This window comes from Cynocephalus volans, chromosome 4 (genome assembly GCF_027409185.1).
Source record: "Cynocephalus volans isolate mCynVol1 chromosome 4, mCynVol1.pri, whole genome shotgun sequence".
Taxonomy (NCBI): Eukaryota; Metazoa; Chordata; class Mammalia; order Dermoptera; family Cynocephalidae; genus Cynocephalus; species Cynocephalus volans.
In genome coordinates, this window is record NC_084463.1 from 63,639,833 (window position 1) to 63,656,678 (window position 16,846).

A 16,846-nucleotide genomic window follows, 5' to 3' on the forward strand; every position below is an offset into this window, starting at 1 on the left:
AAAATGCAATTAACAATAAATATTAAGCTTTGATAAAGTGATATATCTTAATATTTAGAGTAATTACTAAAAAAATCATAAGAGCATGTAACTACTAAGCAAACAAAGATTAAATAATTAAAGTTATCAATTCAGTAACTAGAAACCTAAATAACTAAAAAATTCCTTGTCTAAAAGCTAGGAAAAAAACAGCAAATTAAACCTAAGGGGAGTAAAACTAAAGAAATAATAGTGTAATGCCAATAAAAATCCAAATAGATTTTTAGGTAAGAATTGAAAAGCTGATTCTAAAATTTCTATGGATGATCCAGCAATCCCACTACTGGGTATATGCCCAAAAGAATGGGAACCATCATGTCAAAGAGATACTTGCATTCCCATGTTTACTGCAGCTCTATTTATAAAAGCCAAGATATGGAACCCACCTAAATGTGCATCGACAGATGACTGGATAAAGAAAATATAGCATATATACACAGTGGAATACTACTCAGCCATAAAAAAGAATGAAATTCTGCCATTTGGAACAACATGGATGAACTTGGAGAAAATTATGTTAAGTGAATAAGCCAGGCACAGAAAAAGAAATACTGCATGTCCTCACTCATAAATGGGGCTAAAAAAGAAACAGCAAACACAATAAGACATGGAACTTTCAGAAGGAGAGATCAGAGCTATAGTTGTTAGAAGGGGAAGGGGAGTGGGAGGAGGGTTAGGGAGAAATTGGTTAATGGACACAAAGAATGAGTAAGTTTATAACAATGAATATGTCAACTATACTGATTTGATCATCACGTATTGTACGTAAATACTGATAGTCAATTCTGTACCCCACAAATATGATAATCAATTATGTTGCAATTAAAAATAAAATTAAAAAATAAAATTTGTATGGAATTACAAAGGTCTAAGAATAAACACAGCATTCTTGAAGAATTAGGTGAGATAATTTTCTTTACCAGGTACCAAGACTTCTGAAAAATCTCCATTATCAAGATAGTGCAATACTACATAAGGAGAAGACAAATGGATTTAGTAGATTAAAAAGATGGGTATTTCAAAAGAGGCTGGAATCGTGAAGGAAAAAAATGGAAAAAACAAAATTTCTGAAATAAAAAATTCAGAAAGAATTGACTGTAAATCGGACACAATAGAAAAAAAAAAAAAAAACCAATAAACCTGAAGACAGGTAAACTGAAATTATCTAAACTATCCATACAACTTAAGATTAAGTAGTCAAGTAACTAGAAATCACAACTGACTTTAACATAAGAAAAAAATTTTAATATCCCTATATATACTAAAGAATTCATAATTAAAAACTTTCTGACAAAAATTCTCCAGGTACCACTGACTTCAATGGTGAATTCTACCAAGCTCTTAAGGGTAAAACAATCTTACACAAAACATCCAATTCCTCTTATGTGGCAAGTATAACCCTTACATCAAAACCTGCAAAGGACGTTATAAAAAAAAATTATAGGGCCGGCCCCATGGCTCACTTGGGTGAGTGCGCTGCTGGTAACACCGAGGCCGCAGGTTCGGATCCTATATGGGGATGGCCGGTGCGCTCACTGGCTGAGCGTGGTGCAGACACCACCATGCTGAGGGTTGCAATCCCCTTACCAGTCCAAAAAAAATTATAGACCAGTTTCACTCATGAACATTAAAGCAAAAATTCTTAACAAAATACTAGAAAATTGAACCAAGCAATATATAAAAAGGATAGCACAGAATGACCAATTTGGGTCTTACGCAGGAATGCAAAAATTGATAAATGTAATTCAGCATATTAACCAATTAAAGGAGAAAAACTGTAAATCATCTTAGTACATGTACAAAAAGCACTTGACTAAATTATGCCCCTTCATAATTTAAAAAAGAAAAGCACTCAACAAAGAAGGAATAGAAGGGAACTTCCTCAATTTGATGAAAGACAACTATGAGGTAGGTAAAAAGACTTTGGTTAACTTTCTAGCTCTATGTCCTTGGCAACCTGATAACAGTAGCATGTCCACAAGCTTTATGCTTATAGTAAAAATGACGTCTCATTGGTAGAATGAATCTGGACTTGAAGAACTATCAATAATATGATAGGAAGTACAAATTCAGGCTTTCTTGTAATGAACATGTCTCCTACAGAAACCCTGTAAGAGATAGCTGTAGCGTTGTTACAAGAGATAGCAGCTTCTGAGGGCATGAAGCTTCTATGCCAGGATGGTTCTCCCATCCACTCAATGTGGATCTTGTCTCCTTGTACCTGAAACTCTCACCTGGGAACCAAAGATAAACCCATGTAATGCAGTAATGGCTCCCACAGAAGAGGCATGCCTGAGTCTGCCCTGAAGCCAAGTATGGCAATCAAGTCTTCCACCACCAAATGTTTACGTGAACCTAAGAAGACCCTTGGGTAGGCAAAAATGGAATAATACATTCTAAATCATACTTAATAGTAAAATAATAAATGCATTTCTCCTAAGATGTGGAAAAAAGCAAGAATATTCACTCTTACCACTCTTTATTCAATATTATATATTAAAGCTCCTAACCACTGAAATAAGGCAAGAAAAATGAATAAACCACATACAGATTGGAAAGGAGAAAATAAAATGGTCTTTAGACCCAGATAACATGGTTGTTTATGCAGAAAATCCTAAGGAGCCCACCAAAAAATAAATCCTAATAGCACTAACAAGTAAATCTACCTATTTTACAGGATACAAAAATCAAAACACAAACATTAACTGTATTCAAGGTTTCTTGTACCAGCAACAAACAATTTGAAAATAAATATTTCCCAAGTAACACTGACATGTTATCAGAAATCATAAAACACTTAAGAAACAAATATGAAACTCTAAGACCTTGCTCCAAAACTCCAAAACACTGCTGTCAGAATTGAAACTCTAAAGAAACAAATGAAGAGATACAGCAAGCTCATAAACTGGAAAAGTCAACACTGTTAAGACATCAAATCTCCTCAAACTGATCGATGATATTGCAGTTAAAATCCCAACGTGTTTTTTATAGAAACTTACAAGCATCTTCTAAAATTTATATGAAAATCCAGAAGATTTAGCACAGGCAAAACAATAGGCAACAATACTGAGGAAGAATAAAGTTGAAAGGCTCATATTACCTGTTTCCATGACTCACTGTGAACCACAGTAATTAAGGCAGTAAATGATACCAGCAATAAGGATAGATAGAGATCACATGGACCATAATAGGAAGTGTTAAAATGGACCCAAATAAACAGATAAACTGAGTTTAGGCTTGAGTTAAAGTTATTCATTGGAGGAAGGACAGTCTTGGAGGAAGGACAATCTTGTGAAAAACATGATCTATAAGAAGTGAAAATCCACATGGAAATAAATACATCTCAATCCTCCCCACCTCACACAACATATTAAAAATTAATTACAATAGAACATAAAAGCTAGAACTATAAAATTCCTACAAAATAATCAAGTATAGTATGTTAGTGACATCTTGCTATGGGCAAAGCCTTCATAAGGCACAAAAACCACTAGCCAAAAAGAAATTAAAATGATAAACTGGACTCCAAAGTTAAAAATTTCTCAAAAGACACCAAAGGAAAAAAAAAAGCCACAGACAGAAAATATATGCAATAATATATTTGACAAAGGATTTAACCAGATTCTATAAAGAAAAAAATCCTTTTTTTTTTTTTAAGGGCCAAAAGACTCGAACAGAAACTTTTGCAGAAAATAGGAATGAAAAGATGAAACATGAAAAGATGCTTAACATCACTAGTCATCAGGAAAAGCAAATTATAACCACAACAGGACACCACTAGAATGTCTAAATTAAAAAGACTAATAATACCAAATTTTCGAAAATATACGTAGCATCTGGAACTATCAGATAATTACCAATGTATATATAAGAACACAACCACTTTGGAATAAGGTTTCACAGTTTTGTTTAAAGCAGAATTTCTCAACCTCAGCACTACTAATATTTTGGACCAGACACTTGTTTGTTGTGGAGAACTATTCTGTGCATTGTACGATGGGTAGCAGTATCTTTGACCTCCACCCTTCCACACTCAGTTGAGATAATCAAAAATGTTTCTAGACATTGCAAATGTTCTTGGGTGGGCTAAATCACCTACAATTGAGAACTACTGCTTTAAAGTTAAACATACATGTACCCAGCAATTCCATACCCAGGTGTTTACCCAGACATGAACACATATTTCCATAAAATATTTGTACATGAATGTCTACACAGTTTTATCCATACTATCCAAAGACTAAAAATAATCCAAACGTCCACCTACAAGTAAACAGATATTGTATGCTTACACAATAAAATATAATGAAGCACTGAAAATGAAGTAACTACTGATATTTCCATTAACATGAATTAATTTTAAAAACAGTATGTTGAACATAAGAAATCACACATAAAAGAGTACATGCTATATGATTATATTTATATGATGTTCTTAAATAGGAAAAGCTAAGCTTTGGTCAATGAAATAACAGTGATTGTGTGAGAGGATGTTAGGGAGCTGGACAGGGCACAGAGGAAGTTGTTTAAAATCTGCACCTATGCAGTATGAAAATTATACCTCAAAATGTAAGAAAAAATCAATTTTTATGATATTGCATTAAAACTACAAATATGCAGACAAGTTGAGAAAGTGACAAAAAAGTAGAGCATATAAGTAGCTCTAAAGTCACATTATTTTTTTTTTTGATGTTACAGTTATATATTTAAATTTTAAATAGTACTTAGGGAGGGATGTGAGAAAGTCAGTGCATTCTTTGCTACCACCTGCTACATAAGCAAACCAAGATACTCAGGCACTGCTTTCAGATATTGTACTTAACTAAATAGATGCTTCAGTTTTCATAACTCGACACAGATACCAAGGCTTAGCAGAAATTCCTTTTTAATCTTTTTCAGTTAGCTGGTCACCAATCCCTTAATTAAACAAAGTACCTCACTCATTTATTTCCTGATACATTCACTCAATTGTCAAATGTACTGCATGCTTCCTTGCAAAGGTCACAGTCTTCATAGATCCATCTGCCAATGTAACCTGTCACATTTTAAAAGTCAGCATGCAGAGCAAAACCAATTTAAGATTAACATTTTTCATTTCTGTGTAATTTCCCATGACAACTCACCCTTATATGCACCATGTTTCCTTCATTTCACTAATGAGCTAATGAACATTTATTTCACTTCTTTCGGAATTGGATGCATTTGGCAATACCAACCATTTAAATGTGCCAATGTCTAACTCTAAATAGGTTTTTAAAATGTTTCACTGTGTTCTCTGTCACTCCTAAAGCTACCTGGTACTGAGTTATTTCAATAAGAGCCCAGACTGGTAAGAAGTTGTAACACATTACCAAAGACCACTATGCTGCCAGCCATCCAGTCATATAAATTGAGGTGTCTTCTGACTCCAGCAAGTTAGAAACTGATCACCGGTAGATGTAGTAATCTCCTAACAGTGAGAAGTATGTGATTTTCACTAGATCAGAGAGGGACCGGATGCCCAAATCCACCCTCAAAGCATACCAGCAAATGGTATGAAATGGCATATTTAACATGCCTATACACATATTTTTCCATAATACAAACTATAAAAAGTAAAGCTCAAAACTCATGTTCACTGGGGAAAACATACAGAATACAGTGTAAGAAATACTACAGAGGGCTGCTATTGGCTGAATGTGTCCCCAAAGTTTTATGTATTAGAAACTTAATCCCCACTCTGACAGTGTTTACAGGATGGGAAATCTTGTGATGGTTATTGAAAGGTGGGGCCTTAAAGAGGTGATTAGACTGTGAAGAATGTGTCCTTGAGAATGGATTGATCCATTCATGGAGTAATGGGCATGGTTCTGATAGCTTAAAAAGGAGAGCAACTGAGAAGCTTAGCTCTCTCTCTTGCTCAACCATTTCATCATGAGGTATGCTGCATTGCTATAGTCACTACCAACAAGAAGGTCCTCACCAGCTGTGTTCCCTGGACTTTGGACTTCCTAGCCTCTAAACTGGAAGAAATAAATTTCATTTCTTCAGACATTGCTCAGTCTCAGGTATTCTGTTATCAGCAATAGAAACAGACTAATACAAGGGTATAGATTTGAATGGGGAAAATGGAATGCAAATAATATTTTCTAATGTAAACAGGTGCAGGTTTCAGGGATTTAAGAAAACAGCTGAGGTACAATTCAAGGCCAAAGGCTAAACCAAGGCAGATATTTCCAGTTAAAAATAATGAATTGAGTGTACCCACTTTGCTGCCTCCAGCAAGGAATACATTTAAAAATGTACAAAAAATAATTTAAATATAAACTCCCAAAGTCCAAGAGAAAGAGAAGACAACAGAAAACAACAGATGTTAACAAAGCCATATACTGTGTTAAGCGGATGAATAGTAAATAACTCAGCAGTGAAGAAATTACAACCTAAGTACCTTCACAGGGCAATGCCCACAAGATGCCAGCCTAGCCACACGGCCAATGGACAGATGATTCCCACCTCACCAAGGTGCAATAAACCAAGGCAAGATCCATTCTCTCATTACATACAGAACACAGCATCAATTCAATTACTTCACATTTCCTACTGGAAAAAAATAAAAAACAAGCCTGATTTCTCCTTCTGATTGTCAAGTAGCCCCAAGCCAATCGGGAAAAAAAAAAAAAAAAAAAAAAAACTAGTATTATTAAGTACTTTAATTGCTTACACAGTAATGGTTTTGCAATACCAGTTTTTGTTGTGGTGGTTTTTCCTAAGAACACCTTCACTCTGTCCACCCACTATGTGATTTCATGTGTGCGGCCTCTCATCTTTGTGCATCTCTGGGAACCAGTACTTTCTATCCTTTCTAAGGAAAGCAAGATAGCTTCTTTTTATGTTTTTCTAGGCCCAGTACTCATTTTCACACTAGCAGTTGCAGGGCTGGATCTCCCTTCTCAGCACTATGGCACTTTCCAAAACAATTAAATGAGAATACAAGTTTTTTTTTTTAAACATTAGTAAGTTTAAAACTACTTTTTATAGGCAACACTAAGATATAAACTAAAGCCCTTACTATATTTTGTCCTCTTCAGTTCTGCTATAAATAAACTAATGCAAACCCTTCAATATCAAAATTTATAATTCTGCAATGAATGATAGAACCAGATTCCAGGAAAAGGCTGACAAACAACTACATAACTAAGTGAAAGGTGCATTTGTGCCTTTGAGTGTGTGTGCATGCACACACGGTGGGAAGCATGGAGGGGAAAGAAAAGGCTCATGGACCTCCTAGACTTAATTTGGTGGAAAAATAGAACCATAAACAAAAAAATAAATTTTATAGGTTCCAAAATAGAAACCATGATAGTTAAAGAACGCGGGTAGACCAGCAGACCTCACCAAAAGACAAGTAAAGCACCAATAGTAAGTGCTGCTACCTTGATAGGTAAATCTCTAAAAGCAACAGCCAATTATCTTGAGTGAGCAGAAGAGAAAGTTAGTCTTGAGTTTGCTTTCGGTCACTTATAAGTAAAAGATCTACTCTCTTACTTATAGATCTCTCTTCAATGATGAGAGAAATCATTCTTACTTGCTCATTTATTCAAGTACCATAATGTTCATAACAGTAAATAAAAAGTTCTAATTCAACAAATACCATGTACACAAGGCACCCTGCTACACTTTATATCTGAGATGGCAGTGAAAAAGAACATAGTGATTTCAATATCCTGTACTCCACATAGAGTCTCAAAGAAGAAAGTTCTTCATCTTCTATCTGGGTTCTACAACTGGGTCAGGTTCCCTCAGCCACTGGTTCTCAAAGTGTGGTCCACAGACTCCAAATACCCTTTCAATAAGTCTGCAAGGTCAAAACTTTGTTCATAACAATACTGATGTTTCACCATATTGACATTATCAGTTATGACACAAAAACAGCATTGGGGTAAAACTGTTGGTACCTTGGCACAGATCAAGACATTGGTGCTCTTTCACCTCAGCCGCCACCATGCCATCCAGACTGAGAAGATCTAGAAACTTAGGGGCCACGTGAGCCACGGCTGCATTGGCAAGCACCAGCAGCATCTGGGAGGCAGGAGTAATGCTGGTGGCATGTATCACCACAGGATCAACTTTGACAAATATCACCCAGGTTACTTTGGGAAAGGTGGTATGAGGCATTACCACTTGAAGAGGAAGCAAAGCTTCTGCTTAGCTGTCAACCTTGATAAACTGTGGACCTTGGTCAGTGAACAGACACAGGGAAATGCTGTCAGAAACAAGACTGGAGCGGCTCCAATCTCTGATGAGATGCGATCAGGCTACTGCAAAGTTCTGGAAAGCTCCCAAAGCAGCCTGTCATCATGAAGGCCAAATTCTTCAGCAGAGAAGCTGAGAAGATTTGGGGGGAAGGGAAGGTCTCTGTCCCAGTGGTTTGAAGCCACATGGAGAGAGGTTCATTAAATGCTAACAAATGCTTTTTTAAAAACAAAAACAAAGACATCAACAAACTGTACTCATCAGATATTCTCTACCATCACATGCTTGTAATAAAAGATGCCAGTCTCACTTTAAAATGCCCTCCATAAACCAGTAAAAACTGATCATTAAATCTTAACCCTTGAGTATAAGTATTAGTTTTCTGAGGCTGCCATAATAACAAATTAATGCAGATTTCATGGCTTGTCAACAGACATTTATTCTCTGACTTCTGGAGGCCAGTAGTCCAAAGTCAAGGTACTATTAGCAAGGCCACACACACCCTCCAATGGCTGCAAGGGGAGAATCCATTCCTTCCCTCTTTGTTTTTGGTGGCTCCAGGCATTCCTTGGCTTATAGACATGTCACTCCGATCTCTGCCTCCATGATCACACTGACTCTCTGTGTCTTCTCTCCTTCTGTCTCTGTGTATTTTCTCTCCCATCAGGACACTTGTCACTGGATTTAGAACCCACCTGAATAACCCTAAATGATCTCATCTCAAGATCTTTATTATATCCGCAAAGAACCTTTGTCCAATTAAGGTAACACTGGCAGGTTCCAGGGCTTAGGATATGGACATATCTTCTGTGAGACTGCTATTCAGCCTGCTACAAGACTTTTTAATACCCCACGTGGCCAAATGGCAAGTATTCGTAAAGCACTTCTGTTGCACAGTGAAATATAAAAGTTATCTTGAGGAAAAGCACTTGTGAGATTGAGTTGCAAACTGAACTAGACTCTTTTTAAATGGGCACCACTTTTACTCACAAGAACAAGTGACAAACCACAGTAACAAAAAAAACAAGAGCAGCCCTGAAAGCTAGAAGCTGGTCTGGTATCAGCAGAGTCTTGATGTTGCTAAGACCTGACCCTCACAACTAAGCCTTCATGTTCTCCTGTTAAACAGAACATCAACATCAGACTAGGACACTGACCATGATGGGTCAAGACAAAAACAAAAATAAAAACATCAACACTCCCCAAACCACAAGATGACTAAACATCCTCCTTTCCTAGCTAATAAGAGTGACCACAATTCCTTCACCAATTAAAGCTTTAGCCTCCATTTATTGCTTCCTCCTTAAATGAGATTTATTAAGAAAACCAGTAAAAGAATCACCCCAATTACCCCACAGCATCTAATCCAGAGTACGGCCCCCTTCTTTTAACCTTCCACTGAATCATTTAACATAAATCCAAGTCCTACAGTAAGTCCTGTCTAATAAATTCTTATTGAGATGCCCCATGGTTCTTCATGGTGTGCATTCTCCCTTGCCACCACAAGTAATTAACCCAACTTGTTCAACCTCAGGTGTATTAGTCTGTTTTGTGTTGCTTATAACAAAGTACACGGAACTGGGAAATTTATGAAGAAAATGAAATTTGTTTGCTTACAGTTTCTGAGGCTGGGAATTCCAAAGTCCATCTGATGGTGGTGACAGTGACCAAGGGTCTCACACAGCAAGATGGTTGAAGCAGAGAGAGCAAGACAGACTCTCCTCTTCTTTTAAAGCCCCCAGAACCACGCCCTTGACCTCCATTTTTAATCCATTCACTATGGCATGGTCCTACAATCCAATCACCTATTTAAGGCTCCACCTTTCAATTACCATAATAGGATTTCCCACCCTCTTAACAGTCACAGTGTGGGCTAAGATTCTAAAACATAAAACTCGGAGGACACAATTTAAACTTCAGTGAGTTTGGGGGAGGACATAATTCAGTCCACTACAGGTGTGTTCCTGGTAGTCTCTGGCAGGAGGGCACTGACAATGGTTTTGAGCCTTGGTCAATTACAGACATCTCCTCAAAAATGCACAAAGTGAGCTTATTACTTCAAAGAAAACTGACAGTATTTATTGCCAATGATAAAATTCAAGCTTTAAGAGCAAATTTGATTGTGGGAAATTTGTATCTACTGTGCACTGGATAGCTTCCCAAAAAAGATTTTCCTAATGAGACCATTGGTGATAATAAATGTGGTTTTGATACTTATAAAATGAAATAGGTCAGTATTTGGAAGATCTGCATAACTCAGAGAATATTTTCCAAATAAACAAAACATGAGGTTAAAAAATACAGTTAAAAGGCCTTTCTGGAGTACAAGACAGACCAATGGACTTGACTGTAACAAAGAACAAAAGGTTCATTGATGTGGTTTCAGAATTTATATGAAACTATCACTGGTTGAGTTCTGGTGTGCTATCAAAGAAGAATGTACACATCTGAGAGGGGTATTAACACATTCCTCCCTTTCCAACTATAAATCTGTGCAAGGCCAGACTTTCTTAATATCCTTCAAAGGAATATATTGCAACAGATTAAACTCAGAAAATTTTATTATAATCCAACTGTTTTCAACTCTATTCAGCAGATGTTAAAGAGATTTGTATGGTTAACAATATATAATGGTGTTATTTTCTCACTAATTTTTATTTTAGAAGACAATTATTTTTCATTAAAAACCATTTTAAGTTAGCAAGCAGCATTTGCTATTATTTTAAATTAACAAATATTGTAAAAAAAAAAATTCAGTGTCAAAGGAGTTTACATTCCCAAGAAATTTAGATAATTATTTTTTTGAGTATCTACCTCATAATTCTATTAAGTTTAGCATTTACTAAAAAACATAAGAAATCAAAACTGTGAGAAAAAATGAGATAGTACCTTTTTCTTAGGGCAGACTAAAAAACGCACTAAATATAACCCATTGAAATGAAAAATCAGCACAGAAATTTAAACATCAATGGTTGGGTTAAAAACACAGATTAGGTACACAAAAAGATGACAGAGGTAAACTGGAAGATAAATCTGAGGAATTAAACAAAAAGGCAGCACAGAAAATATAAAAAGGAGATTACAAAATATGAACAAAATGAAGAGACAACATATATCAAATTGGAGTTTAGATACAGAAAACAATGTTGAGAATTTTCTAGCACTGGTGAAAAAGACGAATCTTCAGGTTCAGGAAGTACAAGAACAATCACTGAATAGTCAGACAAAATTTTAAATGCAATCAGAAAGACAAATCACTACAAACACTGACAATTAGACTGACACCAGCTGTAGCATGTGCTGGAAGACAGTGGGATAATAGATCAAAGATAACTGTCACACCCAATGACTCCAACACTTGTGAGTAAAAGAAAAACATTTTCAGACACAAAAAGATTTACTACTAACATACCCTTCCCTCACTGAAAGAACTACTAAAAAATGGTATTTTAAGAAGAAAACTAACTCCAAAAGGAAAATGTAGGTCACAAGAAAGACTTGAGCAAATAAGTAAACATGTTGCTGTAGTTTTAAATAATAAGCACTGCTCTCTGAGGGGGAGGGAGTGACTAAACTGGAGGTAGGAGAAAATGTGAAACTAAAATACTGAAAATGGTAACATTTGAGTTGGGAAAGTGTTCCAAGGGTCTCACACTGTACAAGAGCAAGGTAGAAATATTAGTTAACTTTTGACTTAATTATGTCCAGTATGCTTTTATACCACGGAGGATAACCACAAAATTTGGATGTTTAAGATAACCAAGCACACACAACAAATTAAAATACACTGCTGTATGCAGAAAACCAACAAATAAGTACAGATACTGATACAAACCCCTTGTGTTTCACTAACTCCCACTCTTACACTTTTATATTATATATAACATTTTTATACTTTTATATTATATATAACAACATATGAGAAAACAGTGACGGTGTCAAAGCAACTAATATTAGAAAAGCTTAGTGTTTTTTCTCTCAAGATAAATATATAAATACGAAACCTAGTATTTTCTTTCTTGTATGCCAAAGGATCACCCTGCTCTTTGGAAACCACAGGTACACATACATAACCAGAACTGTACAGGCAGTTTCCCAGATGAAACAACCCTTAACATAATAAATCATGAGTTAATTAGGCCAAGAAGGAGCTAAGTGAAGGGTATTCCAAACAGACATTAACAGCATGAGTAAAGGCTAAAAGGATAAAACAGCATGATCTGTGAAGGAAAACTTAAAAGTTTGAAATTTGCAGTTTTGAACTGTTAGGACATAAAGCAGATCTCTCCGGCATTCACTCCCCAAAACTAAGAGGTGACATCCTTATATCCACTCTCAGTAAAAACGCTGCCAGTAGATCTCAGTGAAGCAGCCTAATCTTTTCTACCCTCCTCTTCTCATAGTAATCAATGCCCCACACTCATTACATATTATCAAGTCTCAGATGCCTGAATATATTTGCCTAAATTGGAAAGTAGACAGGGTTTTATTGTGTGGCCCCAAAGGAACATGAAATCTGACTTCCACTTTCTTGGAGAAAACGAATTTCCTTAGCACAAATGCACTTTTATACTGCCTTTTCTCAGAGTGCATCTCAGTATAAAACAAGTAATCGTGACACTGACTTCCAATAAGCAGTAAAATAATCCCACAGAGAATTATTTACTGGCAGCGAAATCCTATGAAGATGCCAAAGACTACTGGTGATATATATGATGAGGTCCATATAGCTTAGTGCTCAATCTTGCTTCCACTTTGTCTCTCCAATATGACAGCTGAAACGGCTGGCACCGCAAAAGTAGAAGAGTCCCTTGTCTCAGCAACCACTTAAAAGACAGTAAGGTAGCACCTATTACTTAAGAAAAGGCTCTCAAAGTAATTAAATTTTCCACGCCCTTGAAGTCAACTTGGAGCTTTTAAAAACTCAAGCAACTCAAGTCCTGATGGTTGCACAACAGCCTAACCAGTTAATTCCTTGTTACCAACCCTGTGTAACAATATTTATCTATTCATTCACACAGCCATCCAAAGACTCAGTGAGCATTAACTATGTACCAGGCACTGGTGCAGGATATACTGTTATGAAAACAGATGTTCCTGCCTCATATGACATAGCACTTCCCCAGTTTATTAAAATGTAATCTCAAGAACCATGACATTCATTAAACTACAGTTCCTTCCATACTATTATGTTTAAAATTCTGAGGAACATAAATAAGATTCACAAGTTAATACAAGTTTGCTGCAAATCTAAATAGCTGGGATGAGAAAACAAACACATCTTAAACAGTAGGTGCTCCATAAATGTATGTTAATATCCATTATCATAAAAGAGATCTAAACGATGAGCTAGCTTACAATGGTATTCAAGCATGAGTCCTCTAAGTCACACCTGTAAAGAGCTACTTCTAAATAAATGACTATGTACTTGAACGAAGTAAAGAATTTTTAAAACCCTATACTACCTTATTCTCATGATGACAGTTTCAGAAGAGACATTACAAAGGAAGAATCAGAAATATGTAATATTGGATGTATGGTACAGAAAGAATTGTATAATCATGTATCCATTTGCTTTTCCTGAGGAAAACCCTTGGCTTCTATGAGTGATATAAAGGCAAACAAAACAGTTCGGCCTTCATAAGTTTACATAGTGGAGGAGAAAGAGGGTATAAAAAACAATAGAAACAAAGGAAAATATAATTAGAGCTGTAAATGCAGAAGTCTATGTATTATTACATGGGGAAAATATCCAATTCAAAATCATCTTTAAAAGTAATATAGCAGCAACTAAATTTAAATAAGGCTTTGCGGAAGCAGGAGTACAACTGTGGATCACCCTGGTCATCCAATTTTGTAGGCACCTACAATTCAATGCTTCAACAAATAAAGGAGAAACTATTTAAATTTCCTTCAAATATGTCCAAATTCATGAACAATATAAGGTTCTTTACAAGTACACCTAACCTAATCTTCCACTTCGCTTAATACCTTCTCACTTCACAAAGTAATGTACAAAGCACACAGTGAGCAATTAAATGATTGCTGAATTGCAGCACTGGCTTAATAGAAAATCTCATTTATTTAGACGCAGATCAAAAATCATTTTGTGATGCTCGCATGATAAAAAGTGCATGAACAAATGTCAAACATCATGGTTAGCAATGTATCTTTGCAATGCACAAGTATACTGACATGTATTAGATACAGAATAACTCTTGGATTTAATATGAGCTTCTCAAATCACTCAAACTGCAGTCAAAACATTTCATTTCATTTCAGCAGCTGAAGTGAAACTAAGGCTACAAATATTTTTCTGGGTCACATTTAAAGACAGAGCACCTAATTTACTGAAAAACTAATAGCATCTTGTGATCTAGTCCTAAGTAATTTTTCTGAAAGAGCTGTAAGTAATCTTCTAAAACTATAGTACATGAAACTTGAATATTAATATTTTTTCTTACTCCTATTCAAATACTATGATTAATTTTATATATGTTTAAGAATTCAACGGAGGGACAGAATGGGGATTTAGGATAAACTGAAGCAGCCTACTTTTTAAATTCAGTCCCGCTACCACTGTTGTGACACTTCCATCAATTTTAAGCAAATAATAGACTGTTATATCTGTCCCCTCAGAGTCAGGGTAAAAACCCATCTTGGGGAACTGGCAGAGTATTATTACTGTGGTTTCTTCCTCCTCTGTTTCAGAAATTTTGCTTCTTCAGTATGTTATTTAATTTGAACGTCCATTCAAATCTTTCATGAAAGTTAATATCTTAACAAAAGCAAATACATTTTAAATTGCAACCCATGTAAATTTGTTTTCATTTCAAACCTACATTTCTTATACAAGAGAACATACTTTTTAAAGAGGCTTTTTATTTCAAAGTTTTAATTTTATACTGTAATTTATACTAGAATAACTATAGATGACAATTCAAAGGCCATTTTACTACATTTTTTTTATGACCACAGTTTTCAAATCATACTAGTATGTTTTATAAACATACTAGAAACCAGGCCATCACACATCTAAAAATTATCTTTAAGAGGATTTTCCATATGTCTTTTCTAAGACTATAGACAAATAGAGATTTTCTCAGGTTAATATAAAAAACATTTTTCAGGCTGGCCGGTTAGCTCAGTTGGTTAGAGTACAGCCTTGTAACACACCAAGGTCAAGGGTCTGAATCCCCACACTAGCCAGCTACCAAGCAAATGAACAGAAAACCATTTTTCAAAGTTAAGGAATAAGTTAGACTTATCTATCTGAAAATTACACTGCTTGAATATCTGAAACATGAGCATGCAACCTAGAAGGAACAGAAGATGATGAAATTTAATTTTATCATAAATTCCACTCCAACAAATGTATCCAGTTCAAAAACAACTTACCCTTTGTGCTCTTTCTTTTAAATCTTGATCTTGGGCTAAAAAGGATTCCAGTTTTTTCTGGACATCTGGTAAGTTTTTCTGGATTGATTCTTTGTAACAAAAAGATAAAGGTTAAATAAAAATATTTCAATTTTAGAGACTAAAAATGGTGCACAATCTTTTCCTATTTTCCTCAGTATTATCTTTCAATGTGTAACATTTTTTCTCATCTATGACCCAGATTAGACCAAAATTACACAGGACATAAATTTGATTCTCTTACGAATATCAAAAGAGAAAGGAAATGACACAGACACTTTCTCTAAACATCCCTTGATGAGTGAGTGAAAGATACTTAGATTAACACCGCAATTAGCCCTAGTTACTTCTTAATTCTACAAAAATAGAAAGGAGTCTCCCATGGGAGATGGATCCTCAATAAAATAGAGTGAAGTCTAATATCATTTTTATAACTGCTTTCATTTTTAGTCAAATAACACAAAATCAATCTTAAGTAATAAACAAATAGCAAAAGAATATAAATATTGACTTCTCTATTTGGAAAGTAGGCATAATACAACAGGGATGGTACTTAACTCTGCCCACTGGGGCTACAGGAGAGAAAAATTCTAGGTTTCACAAGACACCCCACTTGTTTCCCTGATTTTATACTGAACCACTTTGTTCCTGAAAAGCTGGGGTATTAATGCGTGGTGGTGGATGAGGTTGTTTTTCCTTTTTTTGTTTTAATTTTAGAAAATTTCAAAATAAACAAAGGTAGAAAACTTTCACTCGGCCTCAACAATTATTAACTTGTGGCCAATTCTGTTTCTTCTACCTCCTCGACCACTCTTCCTCCATCTAACCACCCTCCAAATTATTTTTAGAGAAATCAAGCCAAAGCATTTCAACAGCCCAAATACAAGTGAGACTGAAACTTGTCATTCAGACAAGGATGTGGAGCAACAGGAACTCTTTCATTGCTGGTGAAAATGCAAAACGGTAGCCCCTTTTGGTTTTGTGAGAAACTGCCCAACTGTCTTCCAAACACACTTTTATTATCGAGTAATCATGCTCCTTGGTATTTACCCAAAGGAGTTGAAAACATCCAGGTGGGTATTCATAGAAGCTTTATACATAATTGCCAAAACCTAGAAGCAATCAAAATGTCCTTCAGCAGGTGAACGGATAAACTGTT

The 16,846-nt window shown here is 35.5% G+C and overlaps 2 pseudogenes; one reads left to right on the plus strand and one right to left on the minus strand.

Annotated features, from left to right (window-relative positions):
• The first annotated feature begins 8,020 nt into the window (after positions 1-8,020).
• On the plus strand, positions 8,021-8,450 carry LOC134376164 (large ribosomal subunit protein uL15-like; annotated as a pseudogene).
• Positions 8,451-14,006: 5,556 nt separating this feature from the next.
• LOC134376166 (probable ATP-dependent RNA helicase DDX10) overlaps positions 14,007-16,846 on the minus strand; it is a 44,156-nt pseudogene continuing 41,316 nt past the window's right edge.